The sequence below is a fragment of the Oryctolagus cuniculus genome, chromosome 1 (assembly GCF_964237555.1).
Source record: "Oryctolagus cuniculus chromosome 1, mOryCun1.1, whole genome shotgun sequence".
NCBI classification, from domain to species: domain Eukaryota; kingdom Metazoa; phylum Chordata; class Mammalia; order Lagomorpha; family Leporidae; genus Oryctolagus; species Oryctolagus cuniculus.
Window position 1 is genome coordinate 169720818 of NC_091432.1, and position 24612 is coordinate 169745429.

At 42.7% G+C, this 24612-nt stretch overlaps 1 protein-coding gene and 1 pseudogene across 4 annotated transcripts in view; one reads left to right on the forward strand and one right to left on the reverse strand.

Moving 5' to 3' along the window:
• Positions 1–24612, forward strand: part of KDM4C (lysine demethylase 4C) — a 350839-nt gene that overhangs the window by 282508 nt on the left and 43719 nt on the right. The gene's annotated exons all lie outside the window — the stretch shown is intronic.
• Positions 145–22681, reverse strand: LOC138847668 (splicing factor 3A subunit 2-like; annotated as a pseudogene).

A 24612-nucleotide genomic window follows, 5' to 3' on the forward strand; every position in this document is an offset into this window, starting at 1 on the left:
GCCAACTCACATCATCCCATACAGGATACCCCAACCCTGCCTGGGTTTTTCACTGCTTCCAAAACTAAAATCTTCACATGAGGCCAGATATGGTTTTACAGTGGGTCAGAAGAACTCCAGCTTTCTATTGAAATCCAGTTGTGGTCAGTGGTTGTAGTTGAATTCCAAGGCAGTCCAGTTGCAGAGCTGGCTGGTAGCTTGGTACATGCTCAACAAGCTGTGGTTACTGTTGTTCATGGTATTTGTAGCCACCAGGCTAAGGGGGTAAGACAAAGTGGTTATTGGTATCATCAATGGCAAATCCTGGCCATCAAGTAAAACCCAAGCAAGTGATTTATCTTGAGATAATACTGTAGCTGGCGAAAGTATTTGCCCTGGTCTCTTATACCAGACTTCCCGGGGCATAGCCTTTTCTGAGTACTCTTCTACAAGTAGGGGTACTAGAGATGTTAGCATTCTCCATAAAACTGAAACAGATATACCCTTGAGCAAGGTAGTGGCCCCTTCCATGTGTGTAAAATGTACCTTGACCATAGGGAGCCAAGTGGCTGTCACCCACAGTGTTACCTCCAGGTCATACTCCAGTCCTACTCCTCACTGTGATAGCAAAGCTATCCAGGCACTATTTGCTTTCCCTATCTTCCATGGCCGCTGCCAGGTGGCATGCTCCCCTGGCTCAAGGCCGAGTGGTTTGTACCTTCATTTGGATGGGTGCTGTTGATTAATACAGCAAAACCTCCACCGGAACCAATGCTGCTGCCCAAGGCCTTTCATTCAAGAACTGTAACACAGTCTGTGTTGCTCCATCCAATTATAGAGCCTTTTCTGAGGCCTTGCTTTACTAGACCATTATGTTACTCAGTTGTTGCAGCTGCCTAGGAATGGTATGGTGTAATCCAATACCTAGGCAGTTAGCCCAGTCTTACACTCCAGAGCCTGTAAAATGGGTCCCATGGTCACTTTCAATAACCTGTGGTTACCCACATCTGGCATATAGTCTTTTTTTTTTTTTAAGAAAACTTTTATTTAATAAATATAAATTTCAAAAGTACAACTTTTGTATTATAGCGGTTTTACCCCCCATAACCACCTTCCCACTCACAAATCATCTCATCTCCTACTCCCTCTCCCATCCCATTCTTCATTAAGATTCATTTTTAATTATCTATATATAAAGAAGATCAACTTAGTATATACTAAGTAAAGATTTCAACATTCTGCACCCACACAGACACACAAAGTATAATGTACTGTTTGGAGAATATATTTACCATTCATTCTCAGAGTACAACACACTAAGGACAGATATTCTACATGGGGAATAAGTGCACTCCTGTTGTTGATTTAACAATTGACACCCTCATTTATGATGTCAGTAATAACCCAAGGCTCTTATCATGAGCTGCCAAGGCTGTGGAAGCCTCTTCAGTTCACAAACTCCGACCTTATTTAGACAAGGCCATAATCAAAGTGGAAGTTCTCTCCTCCCTTCAGAGAAAGGTATCTCCTTCTTTGATGGTCCATTCTTTCCACTGGGATCCTACTCATAGAGATCTTTCATTTAGGTGTTTTTTTTGTTTGTTTGTTTGTTTGCGAGAGTGTCTTGGCTTTCCATGCCTGTGAAACTCTCATGGGCTTTTTAGCCAGATCTGAATGCCTTAAGGGCTGATTCTGAGGCCAGAGTACTGTTTAGGGCATTTGCCATTCTGTGAGTCTGCTGTGTATCCTGCTTCTCATGTTGGACCTTTTTAATTCTATCAATTAGTATTAGCAGACACTGGTCTTATTTATGTGATCCCTTTGACACTTAATCCTCTCTTTATGATCAATTTAACTAGTAAAATGGCATTGGTACCTGCCAACATAATGGGATTTGGAGTCCCATGGCACGTTTCTAGCTTTACCCTTAGGGTAAGTTTGAGTGAGCGTGGAAATCTTATCTATGGCTTCCTCAGAAATGACCTTGCTTTTACCAGACTAAATAACTCCCAAAAATTTGATAGAGCCCAGGTTTCTGCATTTTGGACTCATTGATTGCTCAGCCACTTGACTTTAGATGGTTCAACAAAGTAGGAATAGCTGCTTCCAAATCTGCAAGACAGTCACCAGTTAACATCATATCTTCTGTTTAATGAACAGTCATAGGCCACCATGTGAACTTTGCTGCTGTGATAAAGGTGGAAGAACACTGAGAGTCCATTACCATCCATCCCATGTGAAGGTGAACTGATCTTGACTCTCAGTGGAACAGAAAATATTATCCAGATCTAAGACAAAATAGTAAGTTCCACGTCCATAGCTGAGGCAGCCCATGATGATCCTGCTGCATGCAGAGAAGGAGCAACTTTATTAAGCTCCCAGTAACGTGTCATCACCCTACACGTTCCTTCTGGTTTTTTCACAGGCCATACTGGGGTGTTAAATGGGCTATGCATAGGCTTAATAATGCACACCTCCTCCAATTTCTGGATAGTTTCAGTAATAACTTCTTCATGACCCCCTGGCCTTTTGTAGTATTTAATATTGGTCACTTGCCTTGGTGTGGGTTGCTATAGTGGTAGGTGGTCAGCATGCCCCCTCAGCACTGTTTTAACCACATGCGTTCACAGGCAGAACTCCCCCCACTGTAATTTTCAGCCATAGACCCTGCATGTATGGGGGACATATACTCAGTATATTCCTGGTTGGTAAATACCCTATTTCCAAAGGCAGCTTTACTGCCTTTGCTTGAATAGAGTGTCCTCCAAAGCTATCTGTGGCTGCTGGGGCCCCAAGAAACTTTCAGGGTTGCCATGCAGTAATGTACATTTATCAGCCATTGCCAGCACTCCCTGAACATTTGAGAAAGATCAGTGGATGGTGAGTTCCACGTGTGGTGTCTAGTCTCCATCTGTCCCATCTGTCCCATTCCAGTGGGTATCTTGACCTTCCTAATCAAATTTAAATGCCCATTTGTCACCAGTGGCTTTTCCAGACAGCTCAAAGTCCTTCAGAAAATCTTGGAGCTGCACTGCTTGGGCTCCTGACATCCAGTTAGTTCCTTTGCTGTCATTATGCCGCCTAATGGCCAGAACCATTGTTCTGGTTTTCAGTTGCTGCCACAGTTTCAACAATACCTTGTTAGTCTGTACATCTAACTTTTTGCTGTTTGACCCTGCTGCCAGGAAATCAACCCACATCTTAGTTTGAGTGACCTTGATTGGTCATCTCCCGTTTTTTGTGTGTGTGTGTGTGTGTTGAGTTGTAGTTCACATCCCCTTTCACCTGCATGGTGTCTTGGCCTCTCCCAAATCAGCAACACCATCGACAATCACATTGATAGGCTGTCCCAAATATAGCGCTACTATTGCCATCAAGGAAACAGACAAAAAGAGGGAGCAGTCTGCCACCTAAGATTCCTCATTGCTGCCATGAAAACTTCATTTTCTGGTCTGTGAATTCCAGTATTATAGATAGCATTATGCATGCCCGTCATGCACTTGCTGTAACTCAGTGTTCATCTGCCACTTAGTGATAGCCCCAGGTAAATCTTCAGAATTAGACCAAACCAAGCAAGCAGCAGCCATGAACCAATTCTAAAGAGAATGCTTCCTTGCTGTTTGATGGGCAGTCTAGAACCTCTGGTCTAGAGCGGAGTGCACAGAGATGCCATTTTGTCCCTCTCTAACCCTGAGAGCAAAATGCCATACATCCCTACATCCCATAAGCAGAGCCACTAAGCAGCAATCGATTCAGAAGGATTCTCTGTGAATTTTGCTACAGATCTGCTAGCTCTGCCTGAGTGTACAGGTGGAACACTGAGTGCTCAGCAGTCAGAGGGGAGGAGTCCTGCAGGAGTCCTTGCTTGCTACCTCTTTATCTTTTGGGTAATCCCCAGATGGGCCTTGAGCAATTTAGGAAGCTCAAGTGTGTCCTCTTTATCACTGGAATGTGTACCCATTACAATCAGTGGGTTATCTGGTATCAGCTGCAACCTGAAGGGCTTCAGCCCCTCCCTCAGGTGCAGATCTGTCTCCTTTCACCCTTTGTGTTGTAGTACTGTCTCCAGTGACTCCTGAGACTCCACCTGCAATCTAATCATTTTCTGATTGTAGAGCAGTTAGAAAGATTCAGCCCTTAGTTCCAGCCATTCAAGCATCTTCCTTATCAAAAGTTTTTCCAGGAATATTCAATGCCTGTTTTACACAAGGGGGTCAGTTATCCACTGTAATCAATTCTTGGCATGAGCTTGGCCACCCAGTACCACACACTTTTAACCAGCCACCCCTGAATTCTGTCCTACAAGGTTGAAGAAGGCTCCACTGTTTGGGCCTAAGTCAAATCCTGCTGACTATGCCAAGTGTAATTCAGGAGTTTGACTTCTGAGAAACTAGGGCCAGGTTCAGCAGGCCAAAGAACAATATAGGAGCTTTGAGCAGGTCCATAACCTCTTTTATGTGGTAAGTGGTAAGTGAAAATACACATAGGAATACAACCACTTGTCCAGTGGCAGCTGACTGGACTGTGATGAGGTATCTGAACCCAGATATGTTCCCCTCCCCAAGCTTATTATATGAACATGGAGCCAAGCCATTACATAGTAGGGTCATGGGCAGCTAGCCAAACAAGTGGCCCTGTCAGTTGCCATGACAGCAGTTGCCATTGAGGCACAGAGATATAGGAGCATAAAGATTAGCAGGCAAGGGTGTAAGGTATGGAAAATTGAGAAATTCCATCTTCTCAAGTTCATTGTCACAAGTACAAAGAACACTGGATTTCTGTACTATAATGCCCCATTCACGACTGTATGTGAATGTGTGCACAGGTGTTTATGATTGTAGGCTTTACCACCCTTGCCATGATCCAGTGTGGCCCATTTACTGGCTATATTTCTGATGGTTCCATTGTATATATTCCTAACCCATTTATTTGAATGTTGCATAGATGTTTTAAAGGAAAAGACAAAGTAAAATGGTTTTGAGACTGGGAGCCACTCCTTCTTCAATGCCAATAATCAGCTATACAAATCAAACTATAGTTACCTTAGGGATAATCACTTTGCACCCAAGTAAATTAGACAAATAGCCAGCGGAAGCAATGCCTGAATAACAGAGGACAACATAGGTGATAAAGATGGCATAGTGCATGCATTCAATGTAAGAGCATCAGAGTCGTTTGCTTTTTCTACATTAATTTAGTGCAGTGAATATGGCCTCCTTTTGCATTATCTCCTACGGCTTCTCTTAATCCACACTCCTGTAGTAAACACATGATTTGAGATTTTTGAAAACTTAGAAGTCATGGTTGTTAATGTAGAGATATACTCCTATCCAAAAAGGAAGAACTTTTATCAAGAAAATGCTGTAGTCAATTTATTTCTGCTGTTTTGTGTCTTTTTAGTTAATATTGCTAAATCATAAGCTTCTTAAGGAGAGAGGAAGTATTTGTGTGTGTATGCCTTTCTGATTTCCTGCACTTGGCTTTCCATTACTCTTGCTGGTATAAATTTATTGAAATAATTCTTAAATGCTTGTATAATTAATGGGAAACATTATAAATAGTGGGAAAAAGTATAACTTAGCTTTAACGAGCATTTTCTTTTTCTTTTTTTTTTTTTTTTTTTTTTTTTGATAGGCAGAGTGGACAGTGAGAGAGAGAGACAGAGAGAGAAAGGTCTTCCTTTGCCGTTGGTTCACCCTCCAATGGCCGCCGCTGCAGCCGGCGCACCGCGCTGATCCGATGGCAGGAGCCAGGATCCAGGTGCTTTTCCTGGTCTCCCATGGGGTGCAGGGCCCAAGCACCTGGGCCATCCTCCACTGCACTCCCTGGCCATAGCAGAGAGCTGGCCTGGAAGAGGGGCAACCGGGACAGAATCCGGCGCCCCGACCGGGACTAGAACCCTGTGTGCCGGCGCCGCAAGGTGGAGGATTAGCCTAGTGAGCCACGGCGCCGGCTCTTAACGAGCATTTTCTATGTCAGGAGTGCATTAGATATTTTGTGTGTGTATCTTACTTCAGGGCAGTGTTAATTGCGTGAATAATGGCAAGTTTTGCATGTGTTTGCTTCTGAGTTTCTATATGCCCCTCCCTGAAGGTTCTCTAGTGTCTCATTCTGCCTTTCCAGCAGATGGAAGCTAGCTCTCGCTCTGTCTCTCTCTCTGTGTGTGTATGTGTGTTTAACTGCCTTTCAAGTAAATTAATCATTAATAAATAAACAATTTTAAAAAGTTTAAACAATTTCCATTTAATTAGCTAAGTATATAGAATTAGCAGAAGTGGGTTTACCAGACAGCATGGAAATGAACACATCCTATCATAGCAAAAGTTTGATGGATGTTCTGGTCCCCTCATGGGCATATGCAGTTGTAGACTGTTTCCAGATCTGAAACTAAGTCCTTGATCCTGGTGGTACCACAGGTTTTTGTGCTGAGACTCCTTTAGGAAGATTGATTATCAGTGTTTTACATTTATTAAAATTTTTGTAAACATGAAAATGTCCTAGTTCTTAAAGTCAATCAAGTCCACATTTTCAATTAGAGGAAGAAAGTAAGATCAGTTCATTGACTGATTCCTGAACAACATCTTTCGCCAAGTTTCTAGAATATTAGAAACCCTGTTTTCCAAGAGTCTACCACTGATTCTTGCTTGTGCATTTTAATCCAGTCAGTTCCAACAGGCTTTTTAGATTTAAGAACAGACTTACTTCCCTTTCTCAGCACTTAATTTAGCTAGATCATTCAAAAATATGGTTGAATTCAAATATTTGTTTTGGAGAACTTTAGTTAAATTGCCTTGAAACTGTTCAATTTACTATATGTTGGGGCCAGAGAACATTCTGGAATTAAACATAACTTTTGTCCTATAAATATTTATTTATTTGAAAGGCAAAGGGATAGAGATCTAGAGATCTAGAGAGAGAGAGAGAGAGAGACCATCCATCAGCTCACTCCCCAAAAAACTGCAACAGTGAATACTGGGCCAGGAGGCACATGGGTGCCAGGAACCCAAGTGTTTGGGCTATCCTCTTCTGCCTTCTCTAGCATTAACAGGAAGCTGGATCAGAAGCAGAGAAGCCAGGACTCAAACTGACACCCTGATATGGTATGTGGGGATCACAAACAGTGCTGTGCCACAATGCCCACTCCCAACTTTTGTCAGCCAAAGTTCAATCATTCTTCCTCACTCTACCTCATTTTCACACCTGTTTCAAGTAGCTGTGTATATCACATTTATTTAACGGGACACAATAAGCTCTGTTTTGAAGGCTTTACAGATACTTTCTTATTTGTTTAATTAAACGTAGGTAGGTAGTATTTTATGGCAACTGAGATGGAATGTATAGGTATCTGAAATACAAAAGCTTGGTAGTATAACTTGTTAGTTTTCTGTATTTATCTCTGGTCTTTTGTTTTAAGGAATACAAATTTTTTAAGTTCAACTAGTTATTCTTCCCACCATACCCTCCCTCCCACCCACACTCCCACCCCTCCTCCTCCTCCTCTCTCTGCTTGCCAGTCCTATTCTCCATTAAGATTCATTTTAAGTTAACTTTATACTCAGAAGAGCAGCTCTATACTAAGTAGATTTCAACAATTTGTATACACATACACACACACACACATAAACTGTTTGAGAACAGGGTTTACAGTTTAACTCTCAATATAAGTCATTGAGGGCAGAGGTCCTGCATGAGGAGTTAGTGTACAGTCTTTAACCTGCTGCAGCACACTGCCAGCTCTTCATATGTCTCTGAATTAAACTTTAAAGAAAATTATCAGGGCTGGCACTATGGCATAGTGGGTTAAGTCACCACCTGCAATGTTGGCATCCCATGTGGGCATCTGCTACACTTCCTATCTAGCTCTCTGCTGATGTGCCTGGGAAAGCAGTGGAAGATGGCCTAGTTACTTAGTCCCCTGTTCCCACTTGGGAGACATGGGAAAAGCTCCTGGCTCCTGAATTGAGCCTGACCCAGTCCTGGCCATTGTGGTCATTTGGGAAGTGAACCAGTGGATGCAAAAACTCTCTATCTCTTCCTCTTTTTATCTTTAACTCTACCTTTCAAATTAAAAAAAAATAATAAAAGTTATCTCCCTTTTTCAAGTTAGGGAAATGGAATTGACTAAGCAAGGAGCATTTTTAGATATGAGGTAAGAAACAGGAAGGTGTATTCTTTCTAGAGAAGATGGGCCTTGGCAAAGAGATTTTTCTGGAGACGATTCTCAGGAGCAAGACCCACAAATACTCTACCCCTTGGTGGGGTGCAAGTATAAGTTACCCAATAGCTATTTCACACATGTGTACCCCCACATACTAAGACTGATTGTGTGGAGATCAGGCAGAAGTTATCAGTTGTCTGGTTTCAAGAGTTCTCATACAGATATAGCTCCTTAGGGTTGTCTTCAACCATGTATCACAGGTGATTTCTTTGACTCCATTGCAAACACTGCTTTAAGCAAAACTTTGGAGAGTTCTACCTTATTCCATCTTCTGTGTTACACTGTACTACTAGAGGCTTCTGTGCAGGGCAGTAGTGGGAACATCAGTCTTGAGTAGAAGCTGTACTGGAGAGAAGGTGCAGAAAGTGAATTCTCCTGTGCAAGTGGGGGGAGATGGAGAACTGAATTTCCACCTGGCCATGTCTTGGTTCTGGAGACATTTGGAGGGAGACCTATGGGCCTTGGTAAGTGATGTGATTGGAAAAGGAGAAATAAGGGATACTTAGATTGCTGATAATTAATTAAATCAGAGTTTTGCCTACATTCAGTGTGACTTTCTAATGCTCTTGAACTTGCCTTAGCTACATTAGGGTTGGTACATCAAACACAGCTATGGTTGAATCCATCCTTCCTATTTCCTTTTTTTTCTTTTTTTAAAGATTTATTTACTTATTTGAAATTCAGAGTTGCACAGAGAGAGAGGAGAAGCAGAGAAAGAGAGAGGTCTTCCATCTGATGGTTCACTCCCCAATTGGCCGCAACGGCCAGAACTGCGCTGATCCGAAGCCAGGAGCCAGGAGCTTCTCTGGGTCTCCCATGTGGGTGCAGGGGCCCAAGGACTTGGGCCATCTTCTTATTGCTTTCCCAGGCCCTAGCGGAGAGCCATAGTGGAGCAGCCAGGTCTCGAACCGGCGCCCATATGGTATGCCGGCGCTTCAGGCCAGGGCGTTAACCCACTGCGCCACAGGGCTGGCCCCCTATTTCCTTTTTATATTCCCTTAGTCTGGAGCTTGATTTCCATGCTTGATTTGTCTCCTTTTAGTTTTTCTCCCATGTTTGTCATAAAGAGAACCAGAATTTAGTTGATAATCATCTTAGATTGATTTGAATGATGTCATTTCCATGACCCCTCATCCATGATCCTGGATGCTTTTGTGTTTCATTTGTGATGGAATTGCTTTGCTTTATCAATTTTGATATTGCTAATAAACATTCTGCTCAACAAATTTTGTTAAGATAATACAATATTGTTTCTTCTTAGACTTGCATATAATTATCTGATATTTATATATGATCTGTTTCCTCTGAATAAGTTATTTTTTCCAAAGTAGCCTGCAAATATTAATGGGAAACAAAGAATTCTAAACCAAGTAAAGGAATGTAATAGAATTTTTAGCAAGAATTTTCAAAAAGTGAACTGAAATGATTCAGACTTGAATATGGTCAGTATTTGAAAATCAGACATAAATTTTTAAAAAGAGATGTCTAATTATTCTATCAATAAACAGTATTTCATTGAATTCGCAGTATGTTCACTCCAGGTGAAAGAAATTGAAGATTAGATTTTCCTAGGAGGGAAAATATTTAGTACAGACCTTTTAGAATAATTCAGTTTTGAATCTAAGAAAACTAAATGTATCTGTTACCAGAGAAGCAAAGGGTTCTTGTCTTCGCGCAAGAAAGAATTCAGGTGTGAGACAGAAAGCAGTGGAAAGCAACATAGCAAGGTTTATTAGGATAGGGACATCCATAAGAATGGATGGGCACCTCTCCAGACGGGACCTGAGAAAGAGTGTTTAGTTCACATTTAGGCTGGGATTTTTAAGAGGATGGGTCTTGCCTTCCTGCAGCCATTTCTCTCCACATCTCCTTCTTCTCCGGAACAAAGGACTTGTTATGTGTAAATATGAAACATTTCTTTCTGAGTTTTTCCCCTTGAAGCTATCAGACAGGGGAAGCCTGACTGGCATCGCCCCACCTTAGAGGAAGAATGTTTATCAGGCCAGGTAGAAGAAGCAGGACCCCCTGGAAGGTCATCAGGATCCGGGCGGGACTTTGAAGTGCAGATACTAGGCTGCACTTGGAAGATTATCGGGTAGAAAGGTCAGGACTCCCTGGACAGTCTTCAGGATCTGGACAGGACTTTGAAGTGCAAGATGCTGCGCTTCTGGAGCTTCCACAGTAGGTGCTGGTCTTCAGGCCCTTCTCGTACACACATAGGCTCAATTTCTGACTTCCTACCTAACATATCCATTTCAGATTTGTGAACTCTATTCAGTACCCCTCTCTTGCTTTCCTACTGCTATTTCTTTTGCTATTTCCACAGAAAGGGCTGGGTCAGTGAGCAAAAGACCTTTCTCTGCTATGCTTTCTGTGGACTGAACATAAGGAGATCTGTAGCACATCCCGGTGCTCTTGGCTTAGTTTCTTTTGGGAATTTGAGTTTTCTTACCTCCTGAACTACTGCACTTGGGAAGAGCCAGGGAGTTTCACCTTGGGCCATCCTGCCTTCTGCTCAGCCTGCTAATTAGTCATTAATTAGTAACTGTGGGGTGCCGAGGAAAAGTCTCACCGACACCAACATGCTCCTCATAGTGAACCTTAAGCTCCAGGCAAGAGAATTTTATGCCTCCTTTGAGCTTCTGTCAGCTTCCCCCTTCTGCCCTTCCCATTATCCAGATCACTTTTAAAATCTGGCCACTTGATAAGGGTCTTTGTGTCAGTCCCCGATTCTCACACTGGTTATAGTGGTTCCAGACCCGCTTCTGATGCTAATCATTTCAAAGGGCTTTTGAATTTGTGGGAAGAGACAGCAAATGCCTGCATTGCAGGCTCCAGGCTTAACCAGCCACGAAGACTAGACTTTAATCAATGTGGAGAGTGCTCAATTGAAGAAAGCAGAGGCCAGATACCTTGGTGTAGCATTTTTCCTACCCTCTGTTCCCTAGTCAAGTTACCCAGTTACGATGGTTTGAATGGCAGCAACTTCACGTTATTCTAGAAGCACATGCAGAAAAGAAGGGCTGCTGCCTTAATATTCTTGAAATTCAGTTTTCTAGAGGGAGAACCTTTATGGTCTGGTTTATTGTATTAAACATGGTCTAGTCTGGGAAGTAACATGGAGACTTTCTACAGATGTGCTACCCTGCATAATTCTGGAAATAACTGATATTGTGCTGGTGAGCTAACCATCCATGTTGTTACTCTCAAGGACAAAAACTCAGTCTGCTCTGAAATTTAAATGAATGCATGGAAAAACTATTAAAAATTGATAAAGTTTTTAAGAGTTAACTGGAATGAAAGTGAAATCGGAGAAGACCCCTAAATTTTACACTAAAATGTGGCTCCTTAAAGTTCCTGGGTGCCATATGTGCTATCGGAATTTGGGGTGCCTTACGATTTCACCACGGGCTTATTACTAAATCCCCGATATTAATAAGCCCAAGAGGGTTCTTGCCTAATATTTAAAGAAGAATTCTAAATACCGGCACAGATAAACGAGGCAGCATAGTACATTTTAAGCTTTTATTTAGTGCAAGAGGTATCTAGGAAAGTGAAGGCTTTAGTTCAGGCAGGAGAGAGGGGAAAGTCTGGAAACTAGGGTAGCATCCATACCACTCAGAGCAGCAAGCACCTCGAGCTGCTATCCACCGCTTATCACCAGCAGCACCACAGAGGCAGAGAGCCTTTTGCAACACTCCCTGCCTTTATATATGTTTTCCACAGTGGAGTGGCTTGTGGCCAAGTGGGCACTCAGGTATGGTCAGGTAGAGCCTGATGTCACATGGGGGCATGGTGAGGGTATCAGGTAGGGTGTAAGGTCACACAGAGGCATGGTGAAGGTATCAGGTAGGGGGTGAAGTCACACAGAGGTGTAGCGAAGGCGTGGTCTCCCAGCTCACAAAACGAACTGATTTTAGCCTGTATGCCTGCCTGCTTCAAAAGGAATTAGCACCTCTATTTGATAGTAAATAAAGTGATCACAGCAATGTATCTGCATTTTTCATTAATATTCTGTGAAATAGTGGTGCTTTGGTATTTCAGAATGAAAATTAAACTATTAGCTTGGTTACTAGATTGCTATTGTAACAAAGTAAAACTTGTATAAAACTTAACAGTTTTCATCTCTCTCAAACTGGTATAATTCTATGTGGCTTCACAGGATAGAATATTTGCCAATTTTTTTTTTTTTTTTTAATTTGAGAGGTAGAGTTGCAGGCAGTGGGAGAGACAGAAAGAAAGGGTCTCTGTCCTCTGGTTCACTCCCCAAACTCCTGCAACAACCTGAGCTGGGCGTATATGAAGCCAGGAGCCAGGAACTAATTTGGGTCTCTTACACAGGTGCAGGAGCTGAAGCACTCAGGCTATCCACTGCTTTCCCAGGCCCTAAGCAGAGAGCTGGATCAGAAGTAGCGCCCATATGAGATACCAGCACTGCAGGTGGAGGCTTAGCCTGCCCCTGTTCTGGATTTTTAAAGCTGCAAAAATAGAACTAATTTTAAACAGAAATCAAGGGGGAAACTCTGCATGGGTGTTTGGTTTTAATCACAAGAGTGTACTCATCAGAATCTCCAGGAGAAAGTTGGCAATGTTGTGTTTCCCACCTGGCTATGACATTTCTACCACAAAGTGCACTGTGGAACCAACCAGTCAGCACATCTGGGATTCCACTGTGAGGCTCCTGCTACATTAAGAAACGTTTACCTGGAACACTTGATACTTACTAACTTCAAGGGCCCACTACTGGGACCAGCACCGTGGTGCGCCTGTGGCGCCAGCATCCCATATGGACGCCGGTTCTGGTCCCGGCTGCTCCTCTTCCGATCTGGCTCTCTGCTGTGGCTTGTGGAGAATGGCCCAAGTGCTTGGGCCCCTGTACCACCTGGGAAACCTGAAGAAGGTACCTGGCTCCTGGCTTTGGATCAGCGCGGCTCTGTCTGTTGTGGCCATTTGGAGAGCGGGTCAGCGGAAGTAGGACCTTTATCTCTGTCTCTCCCTCTCACTGTCTGTAACTCTACCTCTCAAATAAATAGATAAAAATCTTAAAAAAAAAAAAAAAGGACCAACTACTGAGGATAATCAAGTCTTTCAGTCCAAGGACCACTTGTCTGTTTGCATTTCTTAGCATAGGTGAGGTGTATTTTTCTGTAAAACACTTGTTCGGTTTTTCACAGAATTAATATTTTTCAGTTCCAGTAAGTTTTAAGCTTTTCAGCAATTCATACTCTTTTAAAAATATAATTAAGCATTCAGCATCAGCTGATAACTTGTTAAGAAAATTAAGTAGTGACAGTAATCCCTTATTTTAACATTGGCATTAGAGTCAAGCACCGTGGATATGGTTGAAAAGTATAAATGGAATGTGTCAGCAGACACACAGCAGCAAAGGGTATTTGACATCCCAATGTCTTATAATGCCTAAGAGGCAGGAGTTTTCAACTACTTCATGTAGAAAACAGTAATTAGATGCCATAGTCATAATGAAATCCATAGATACTGACAAAATATAATGAAAGTACAATTTTAAGACTATTAACTGCAAGTAATAAAAAAAGCAATTTAATAAGATAAGTTCCAATATTTCTATATACAGGGCTATTCTCTAGGTCTACTTTGTGTATAGGTGCTCACTTTCAACAAATATGCTATACAAAACTCTAGTTATACTCAAGAGTCCTTTATAAAGCCTCTGACAGGAAGCCAGTTAGCCTGGGGGATATCCAGTGTCACTATCCTACCTTTCGGTTGAGGCCTGGTACCATCGTGGGCTCTGACACATTTCTTACTTGAGACTCAATAGATTTTTCCTTTCCAGGCAAATTAGGTACTTTCTGGATGATTCTTCATGAGGTGTCACCATATCTTTTCTTGTCTCTTGTCCTACAGTGGGCACAGTGGATCAGTGAAGTTATAGAGTAATATAAGTTCACCTCCTTTCCCCATGATATTTCTTAGAAATTAGAGGAAGGGAGCATATTTGCAAACACTTATATTCACCCACTTTTAATTATACCCTAAAACAGAGCTGGGGAGCCTCTTGTCTCCCAAAGACAATTTACATATTTTATTTTCATTTTTATTTATTTATTTGAAAGAATTACAGAGAGGGAGAGACAGACACACACACACACACACACACACAGAGATCTTCTATCTGATGGTTTACTCCCCAAATGTCCACAACAGCAGGGCTGGGCCATGCCAAAGCCAGGAGCCAGGAACTTGGCCCAAGCACTTGGGCCATCTTCTGCTGCTTTCCCAGGCACATAAGCAGAGAGCTGGATTGGAAATGGAGCAGCCAGGACTCAAATCGGCAGCTATATGGGATGCCAGCACTGCAGATGGGCCTCTTAGGCATTGTAAGACATTGGGATGGCTAATACCCTTTGCTGCTATGTGTCTGCTGACACATTCCATTTATACCTTTCAACCATATCCATGGTGCTTGACTTTAATGCCAATGTTAAAATAAGGAATTACTGTCACTATTTAACCCACTACACCACAGTTCTGGCCCCCTGTTTGTATATTTATGACATCATTCTGGGCCACACAAAATCATCAACTTAAAAATTATCCTGCTATGTATTTATTGAATTTTGAGTCCTACCTACAGTTGCCTTGGCAGTGCCAGACCAAATTTTTTGCTGGCCTTGTTTGACAACCAAAAACTCTCTTAAGTGGATAGTGCGAAATCATATATATAATTTTTTTAAGGCACCAGGAGACTTTTAATGAATTCTTGGGCAGCCTGGACTTAGGGGTGTGGAAGGTGGGGCAGAAGATCAGGCTTGGGGGTTGGGCTGCTTGTCAGTTGCTGGGGGTGTGGGAGAGAGAAATGTTGCCAGGCCTTTGGAGGGCAGTAGAGGCTTCAGTATCGGGGGCATGGGAGCAGGAGGGTGCACCCCGGGATTTGACAGTGGTTGCCAGGGAGCTGGGGGTGGACCCCTTGTACCTGCAGGTGGACCCGGGAGACCTGGGGATGAACTGCAGGAGCTGGTGGACTCCTGGGATCTGGAGTTGAACTGTGCATGCTGGTGGGCACACCCCTGGGGCCTGAGGATCAACCCCAGCCCCTGAAGTAAGGTTGACCCCCGGGGCTGGTGGGTGGATTCTGGGTGCTGGAGGGTGGACCCCTGGGGAAGGAGGTGAACTACTGGTACAGGGGTGATGTGGGGTGTGGACCACTGGGGCCGGCAGAGGCAACTGGAGGGCCCCCCCAAAGGCACAGGCCTCTTCGAGGGCATGTAGGGCAGAGAATCTGGCAGCAGCAGTTGAGGGGGCAAACCATTCATCAGCAGGATAGGGCCGCTTCACCCTGGGAGGCCTGGCAGGGAGGCTTCTCCATCTTGACAGGGAACTGCAGGAAGAACTGCTTGGTCTTCCTTGTTCCAGTGAGTCCAAAACTTGCCCTTGGCCTTGTCGATCTCTCTGCTTGGCACCTTGAAGGCAGTGGTCTTGTAGGGCTCTGCCGCCATTAGCAGGTACTGCCAACACAGGTACCAGGGCTCAATCCTCTGCTCGTACTTGGACATGCAGCGGTGTTGGGGTGTGATGCCCTGATGCCCTAGACAATCTATGGGAAGTCGATCTGGAAGTGGAGTTTCTGCTGGTCCATCTCTGTGTCCCCCTGCTTGGTCAGTTTGTAGCCTGAGCCGCAGATCTTCACAAACTTCTTCACCTCCACCTTGACCTTCTCTGGTGCTAGCTGGGCGAGGCCTCCTTCTGCCAAGTTGATCTGATGCTTTTTCCCTTGGGTGTGTGTGAGATAGCTGCCCTGGTTATTGTGGAGCTTGCACTTGTAGCATCCCTGGTGCAGTCCTGGTTGCTCCCCAAGAAGCAGGCCACCCCCACTCTACCCCTGCACTCCCACTCTTGCCCCAAAGGCGATGCTGAAAATTGATGGGAGAAACCTTTGCCCAAGGCCTCCGCTGTTTGAGCCTCTGGAGCCATAGCCACCGAAAAATCATCTGTAACTGAGGTTATATGGACCACAAAAATTAACCATGGGGGACATAAACCCCCATGGGTTATGGGCATGAACCTGGGAGGGAAGGGGTTGCTGCTATAGTGCCTCTCAGTCTTCTCGCTTCCTGCCCAACACACACGCCTGTGCACCTCTCTTTAAAGCACAGTGCTGGGTATGGAGATTCACTCAGTTAAAACTTGACAAATGGGTGTTCTAGACAAATGACTGCAGTGAACTTTAAAGAGTCTGTGGCTTTATCCTCTTTGATTAACATTGACAAGATAGACTTCATGACTGCTGTTATGGTTGCGGTGGACCGTGCAAAGCTGTTGGCTGATTTTCTTGCTGCAATTCCTTTTGCTATTTCTCCTGAAATACAAAGAAAATAGGATGTTTGTGTATCTCTGTCTCTCTCACTCTGTCTCACTCTTTCCTTATGTAAACAGTATGTCTTTTTAGCACAGTTGTCTCACTTTGTCTTGGACTCAAGGTGACCACCCTTCATTGTTGGGAGCAGTGTATGAGTGTGGATTGGGGTTACAAAAATAATAATAGCTAACGTTTATGTAATGTCTTTGATATTCTACTGTGAGTTTTAATGCACAGTATACTACCTCATTTGGTCATCACACTAACCTTGTATAGTAAGTATTATATTATAATTATACCCATTTCAAAGATGATTAGATTGAGCTTCAGGGAGATTCAAAAATCTTCAGAAGTTACTGAACTTCCAGATCTTCAGAACTGGATCATGTGGCATTTTCATTTTAGTCATTTTTCTGATTTGAGATTATAGCTTGGATCAGTTTACCTGTGCTTCATTTTTGATGGCTCAGAAAACCCATTCAAACACAACTAGTGAAATCAGATTTAACTCCCAGGAAATCTCAAGCCAGGTTTCAGCTCAACAGTAGGCCACTATAGTTTCCTCTGTCTAACTGATCTGAGCTCGTGTCTCTGTTCATTGTGAAGTTACTAATATTGAGAATAGAGAGCTGTAGTACCTACCTGTGTATGAGATGGGTTCTCCCATTCCAGGTCTCTTCTTAAACAGGTCTACTACCCCTAGGCTTAAACTTGTGATTCAAATGGAACAGTATCCAGTGCAGCCTCTGTATTATATTTCTACAGACATTAAAGTGAATAAGACCTTAAATCTGCAGGGAAACTTCTTAGTACTGTTTCTCACTGTATTACATGTTGGTAATTAAAAACCCTTGAGAAATAAAAAATCATATAAACAAACAGATATGTAGAAAATTAAGTACTTGTGACATTTTAGGAGTGCATTTTTGTTGTGCATTTTTGTTGTAAGAGCAGTTACTTCTTCATGAAGCCCCAGGGATTTAAGTTTTTCTAAGTAGAGGATTTTTTACCTAGCTCTTGTAACTTTACAAAGAAAGCTTTCATTGATAGAAGGCAAATTCATATGAGTGACTTGTGTTGCATATGTTTGATCAAGGAAGAATAGTTTGTGTTACTTTATTTACTCCTATCCCTGTAGGAATTGTTATAATATCATTATCTTGAAGACATACAATAGTAATGTTTCACAAATTCTAAATTCATAGGAATTGGGCTGAAGCAACAAAGGTGAGATGAGGAAAGGTTCACTGGACATGAATAGCTGCGTACTTGGGCCTGTTGACTGATCAAGCCTTGTGGTTTGATTTCCTCACCTCTTCAGCATTGCTGACTCTATCAGCTTCTGCATGTGCTGTTGTATTTGGATTTACACTCTGTTAACATCAGTATGTAGATGGAAGCCTAGTCAGAATTTTCCCAGGATGATATGTTTGCCCATGACTCAGCTCATGCGGTGTTGGGGTCCCCTCCTTCAAGGTGTCTCAGGTCAGCCATGCCAGGTCTGATAGGAGAATTGCCATCCTGGAATCTTCCCTTGCCCTGCAACAGAGCTCCTTCTCCTTGAGCTCTTGCCTTGGAAGTTATTGCTCTCTGTTTTCTGTGAAAATCCCAATTGACAGAAATGATGCTTGACAATGTGGTACATTTTACATTCAGTATTCAAGTTGGATTCCTGTGTCAGACTGGATCACCAAAATACTACTAATGTTAGTCTCTAACTTAGCCATTCATGCAGTGACTTTCTTGACTTTCATCTTTTTTTAACTTGATAACATTTTTTTAAAAATATTTATTTATTATTTATTTGAAAGGCAGCATTACGGAGAGGGAAGGAGATACAGAGATAGAATGATCTTCCATCTGTTGGTTCACTTCCCAAACAGCAGCAATGACTGGAGTTGGACTAGGCTGAAGCCAGGAACCTTGGAACTCCATCTGAGCCTCCTATGTGGGTACAGGTACCCAAGGACTTGGGTCATCCTCCACAGGTTTCCCAGGCACGTTAACAGGGACCTGGATTGGAAATAGAGCTGCTGGGACTCAAACTGGTAGCCACATGGGATGCCAGCATTGCAGGCAACAGTTACCCCACTGTGCCACAGTGTGGCCCCACAAAATTTCATTTCAGTTCCTTTTATTGAAGACATATATAAGTACTATTATGTAAATAGCATTGTTGTCATATTTGTTAGGCTGTGGTTAAAAAGATTGACTGTTGTGTCTTTAAATATTCCAGGTGATAGGTGATAAAAGACAAATATGTCTGTTAGAGAATAAGGAAAAAAAAACTTGGAAATTTTTTACTAGAATCCAACAAGAATTTAATGGTTCTCTGAATTTTGAACAGTGATGCCATGGGAAATTTATGCAAGTCAATCCAAAATAGAAGTCAGGAGCATTGTAATAGAGACTTTAAAGATGTTATTTATGTTCATCACAACTTTGAAATTGAGAAATTGTTAGTAGACTTACCTTTAGATATTAGTGTTTAGTACAGTATTTTTTTTTAAGATTTATTTATTTATTTGAAAGTCAGATTTACACAGAGAGAAGGAGAGGCAGAGAGAGAGAGGGGGAGAGAGAGAGAGAGAGAGAGAGAGAGAGAGAGAGAGAGAGAGAGAGATAGGTCAGTCTTCCATCCACTGGTTTATTCCCCAAATGGCCTCAAAGGCTGGAGCTACGCTGATCTGAAGCCAGGAGCCAAGAGCTTCTTCTGGGTTTCCCATGTGGGTGCAGGGGTCCAAGGACTTGGGCCATCTTCTACTGCTTTCTCAGGCCATAGCAGAGAGTTGGATTGGAAGTGGAGCAGCTGGGACTCGATCTGGCATCCATGTGGGATGCCAGCACTGCAGGGGCGGCTTTACCTGCTACGCCACAGCGCCAGCCCCATAGTACAGTATTTAAAGAAGCATATAGTACAAGTTTGGTACAAGTTTGGGGTTTTTTCTATACTATTTCAGTGTTATTGCTCTCTTTTATAAATTTGTTTTTTGTGTTATAAACCTTGTTCTTAGTGGAATTCTGCAGGCTTCACAAGGTAGTCACATGGTTCCATGGAAACAGATATTTTACTCTCCAGTGGCTTTCGTGACATATGTGCATGTGAGCTTCCTGGATGCCTCAGGTCTGGTTCAGGGCTTTGTATGTGCTTCCTTCTCTTAGGAGCCCCTTCCTATCTTCATCTGAGCCTTCTTAATACCTTGCATTATGGTCAGCCATGTCTGTCTCCCCTACCAGTCTGTGAGCCACTTCAGAGAAGAGACTCTCACAAATTTACTTATAATGAGTACTTAGTAGTTGCTTTTTTAAAATGCTACTTTTTTTTTTTTTGTCCTCCCCAAATCCATCCTTGTATTCTTCCTCTTGGCATTGTTTGATAGCTGGTTCAAGGTTCTTTGGTTGAGAGTTCATGCTGTAGGGTGCTCATCAGGTGAGCAATTGGATCTTTTTATTTATTTATTTATTTATTTATTTAATGAGCATAAATTTCCAAAGTACAGCTTATGGATTACAGTAGCTTCCTCCCCCCACCCCCGTATCTTCCCTCCCACCCACAACGCTCCCCTCTCCCACTCCCTCTCCCCTTCCCCTTCACATCACGATTAATTTTCAATTATCTTTATATACAGAAGATCAATTTAGCGTATATTAAGTAAAGATTTCCACATTTGAGCAATTGGATCTTACTGTTGGTGCCATCTCTTGGAGGCGGTGTAGTATGATGGGAAGAATGGGTATGGTAATGAATCCTAAAAAAGACTTGATGAGGTCGGGTGCTGCCGGTCACTAGGCTAATCTTCCGCCTGCGGCACCAGCACCCCACATTCTAGTCCCAATTGGGGCGCTGGATCCTGTCCCAGTTGCTCCTCTTCCAGTCCAGCTCTCTGCTGTGGCCCGGGAGGGCAGTGGAGGATGGCCCAAGTGCTTGGGCCCTGCACCGCATGGGAGACCAGGAGGAAGCACCTGGCTCCTGGCTTCGGGTCGGCGCAGTGCACCAGCCATAACAGCCATTTGGGGGGGTGAACCAACAAAAGGAAGACCTTTCTCTCTCTCCCTCTCTCTCTCTCTCTCTCTCTCACTGTCTAACTCTGCCTGCTTTAAAAAAAAAAAAAAAAGACTTGATGAGATTTTTATTTTGTTTTCTTAATAAAATCCCAAACCTGGAAATAAAATCCAATGATTTGATTGAAAAAACATGTCTTAAGAAGCAATGGTGATTATTAAGAAAAATGCTAAGGTGCCTTTTTGTGTTAACATCACACTTGTCCTAAATATAATAGGTAAGGTCCATGAAATTGTGTATCAAAATTTGCGGAACATTCCACTTTGCAAATGGATCATTCACTCAAGTTCTTCTTATATTTACTGAACAGAAAGATAAATGTTGAATGTGGTCTTTTTTTATTTAGTAAAGTGGTGTCATCTTTCCTCAGAATCTCAGTTAAATAGTTGTGACTATACATGGACTGTTATTTTTTAAGGAATTTAGAAAAGCTCTTAAGAACTTCATCTTACATGTAGTGCTTTCGTTAATTATTAGAGAAATAGACAATGAATGGAGAATAGAAGGAAATACCGAAAGAAGCAAATCAAGTCATTTTCTGCTTTTTTTCCTAGGCATATTTAGCTGTGTGTGACAGTCCATTATAAACTGTGTAGCTTAAGCTATTCATTACCATTTAGCTAACAATTCTGTAGCTGTGTGCCTCAGCTCTTCCAGGCTGGGCTGCCTTATGTTCTTCCAGGCTGGGCTGCAGAAACAGCTTGCCTGGTCTTGGCTGGTTTTTCTTACACATTTTGGGCCCGATGTGGTCAGCAAGATCTCTCATCAATAGCAGGATAACTTGGGTTTGTTCATATGGCAGTCTAAGGTCCCTAGAGAGAAAGTGAAAATGTACAAGGCCTCCTGAACTAAAAGCTTCGAATTAACTTACCATTACTTCTCTACTGTATACTTGTGGCAAAAGCAAGCTAAGCCACAGTCTAGGCTGGATTCAAAGAGCAGGAAATAGACTCTAGTTCTTGATGGGAGGAATTGCAATGTGATGTTGTAAAGGATGTAAAGGATTTGTGGACATTTTTATAATTTATCAAGAGTGTCTGTATGTGGGCCAGGTGCTGTGACATAGTGGAGAAAGCTGCCACCTGCAGTGCTGGCTTCCCATATGCGCCCAGGTTCAAGTCCCAGCTGCTCCACTTCTGATCCAGGTCCTTGCTAATGTGCCTGTAAAAGCAGCAAAAGATAGCCTCAAGTACTTGGGGCCCTGTACTCACGTGGGAGACCTGAAAGAAGCTCCTGGCTCCTGGCTTCAGATTGGCCCAACACTGGCCATTGCAGCCTTTTGGAGAGTAAACCAGTAATTCATTCACTCTCTCTCTCTCTCTCTAACTCTGCCTTTCAAATAAATGAATACATCTTTAAAATAAAGGGTGTTTATAAGTAGTTACACATACATGTGTGTACATATATAAAAACTAAGATTTTATACAATTATACATCCTGTATTTGTGTCATCAGATATGTCCCAAATCCAAGTTGTTATTCTATCCCTGTGAGTATGTTGGGGAAATTGATTCATTTGAAAAGGAGGGAGAGAGAGAAAGAGAGTGAGAGCGAGAGCAAGAGAGAGAGAGAGATGCCTGTCCTGTTTCACTTTCCAAATGTCTACAACAGCAGGGACAGGGGCTGTTTAAAGACAGGAGACAGGAACCCCATCCAGCTCTCCAACATGGGTGTCAGGGACCCAGGTACTTGGAATACTTCCCAGGGTGTACATTATCAGGAACTGATTGGAATCAGAGGTGAGACTCAAACCAGAATGTTTGGTATGTTGGTGTCCCGAGTGGTAATTTAACCCATAGGGACACAATGCCAGCTCCAAAATTGAATAAAATTTTATGTGGGAAGTCATACACTAGGTGCTTAGAATGGAGAAATTACTCAATAAGCTGTTAAAAATAAAGGCAAGGAAAATGTAGCTGTTTTAGGTACCGGCTTGAATTCCATCAGTCAGCCTTCCTGATTGACTTTATTCCTCCATTTTCCTTCCCTGTTTACCCTCCTGGTTGATGATTCTGGGCACCTAATGTGGTAGAAGCCTCCCTCTCACCAGCTCTTCGAGCTTCAAAAAATCTCTTAACTGCATTGTTACAGTTACAGAATCTGTGTATTCAAAATAGCAACTACTTCGCAAGTGCATTGGGAGAAATTAGCCAACTCATTTATACGGACACCTGAAAACTCTAGATGTGTCTCTGTTTCCCAGCATCTACAGTTTCTTACTCAATGTTTTCTTCCTGTCTACCTGGCTCTAACATTTCTTTAAATAAAATGTTTTTTTTTTTCTTTAAAGCTCTGTTTGTTCATTTCTGCTTAGTTCATGTTAAAGAAAATTCAACTTTCACAACCTTAGCCTGCACACTAATCTTCAAAATACCATAGCCATTTCTTTACTCTGATGGAGTTCCTTGCATAACGTCTGTCTTCTCTGATCAGAAATGACATTCTTAACATCAATAGATTCTTAGGCTTTTCTGCCAGGAAATATTTTTGAGGATGTATATAATCAGTTATGGGATATGCTTGTCAATAAATTTTTCCTGCAGAAATAAATCAGAAATCCTATCAAAATAGCATTATGAAAGAATCCATTTTCCTTAGTACTCCCCATGAAATGGCCATGCTTGAAGCGTATGAGAATTTTTATTTAGATGAAGGGTGTGTATTTAATTTGTGTGCTAGCAGTCTTTCTAAACAGACAATCTGCATAAATTTTTTGTTCTAAACAGGAAGAAGATGGTGGTGATCTAGAGGCAGCTTTCTCCTCCTAAAATGTTTCCCTCTTTCATTTCCCCTTGATTGGCCTGATCTGCTTTCCAGACCCTGTGAATCTAACCTTCTTTATTCCTTTCCCCTACCTTTATTTATACACACTCACCTAGAAAGGGAATATCTTTCTAAATCTCTTGGATTCTGTCTCTTTTTTTAATTTAATTCAATTTTTTTTTTTTTTATTTGACAGGTAGAGTTATAGACAGTGAGAGAGAGAGACGGAGAGAAAGGTCTTCCTGCCGTTGGTTCACTCCCCAAATGGCTGCTACGGCCAGCGCTGCACCGAACCGAAGCCAGGAGCCAGGTCCCTCTTCCTGGTCTCCCATGCAGGTGCAGGAGCCCAAGCACTTGGGCCATCCTCCTCTGCCCTCCTGGACCACAGCAGAGAGCTGGCCTGGAAGAGGAGCAGCCAGGACTAGAACCCGGCGCCTATATGGGATGCTGGCGCCACAGGCGGAGGATTAACCAAGTGAGCCATGGCGCCAGCCCCTCTGTCTCTTTTTTTAAGATTTATATTTTATTTATTTGAAAGGCAGAGTTACAGAGAGAGAGAGAGAGAATCTTGCATCCACTGATTCACTCCTCAAATGACTGCAACAGCCTGAGCTGAGCCAGGCTGAAGCCAGGAGGCTGGAGCTTCTTCCAGATCTCCCACATGGGTGCAGGGGCCCAAGTACTTGGACCATCTTCTGCTGCTTTCCCAGGTGTGTTAGCAGAGAGCTGGTTTGGAAGTGGAGCTGCTGGGATTCAATTCAACACCTATAATGTTATAGGCAGAGGCTTAACCTGCTACACCAAAATGCTGGCCCCCTCTTGGCTTCTCTTTACCCTTTTCTTGAATGAATGGAATCAGTCCATGTCTATTTTGAAAATGTGCTGTATCCAACTACAATTCATCCATTCAGTGTCCTTCCATCCATTCATGATTTACATGGCAGCAACAGTGTTAGAAACACTGTGCTGGCTGCTGCAGATAAAAAGACAAGTGCTGGCTTTGACTTGTGGATTTTATTATGTTATAACTAGGACAGAAATTGAAAGGTTCATGTTATCTGGTCTTCTAGAGAGTTGTAAACAAAGGCTTTGGGAGCCTTATGTGTCTGGGGAAGGATGCCTTCCTTCCTAAGGCCTAGCAGTGTGTCCAACTTTGACATGAATTAGAGGCTGCTGGAGTGGACAAGGTGAAGAGTGGGGCCCATTTCTCCAAAGTGATGACTTGGGCCTGGCTTGATCCTTGTCAGTGTG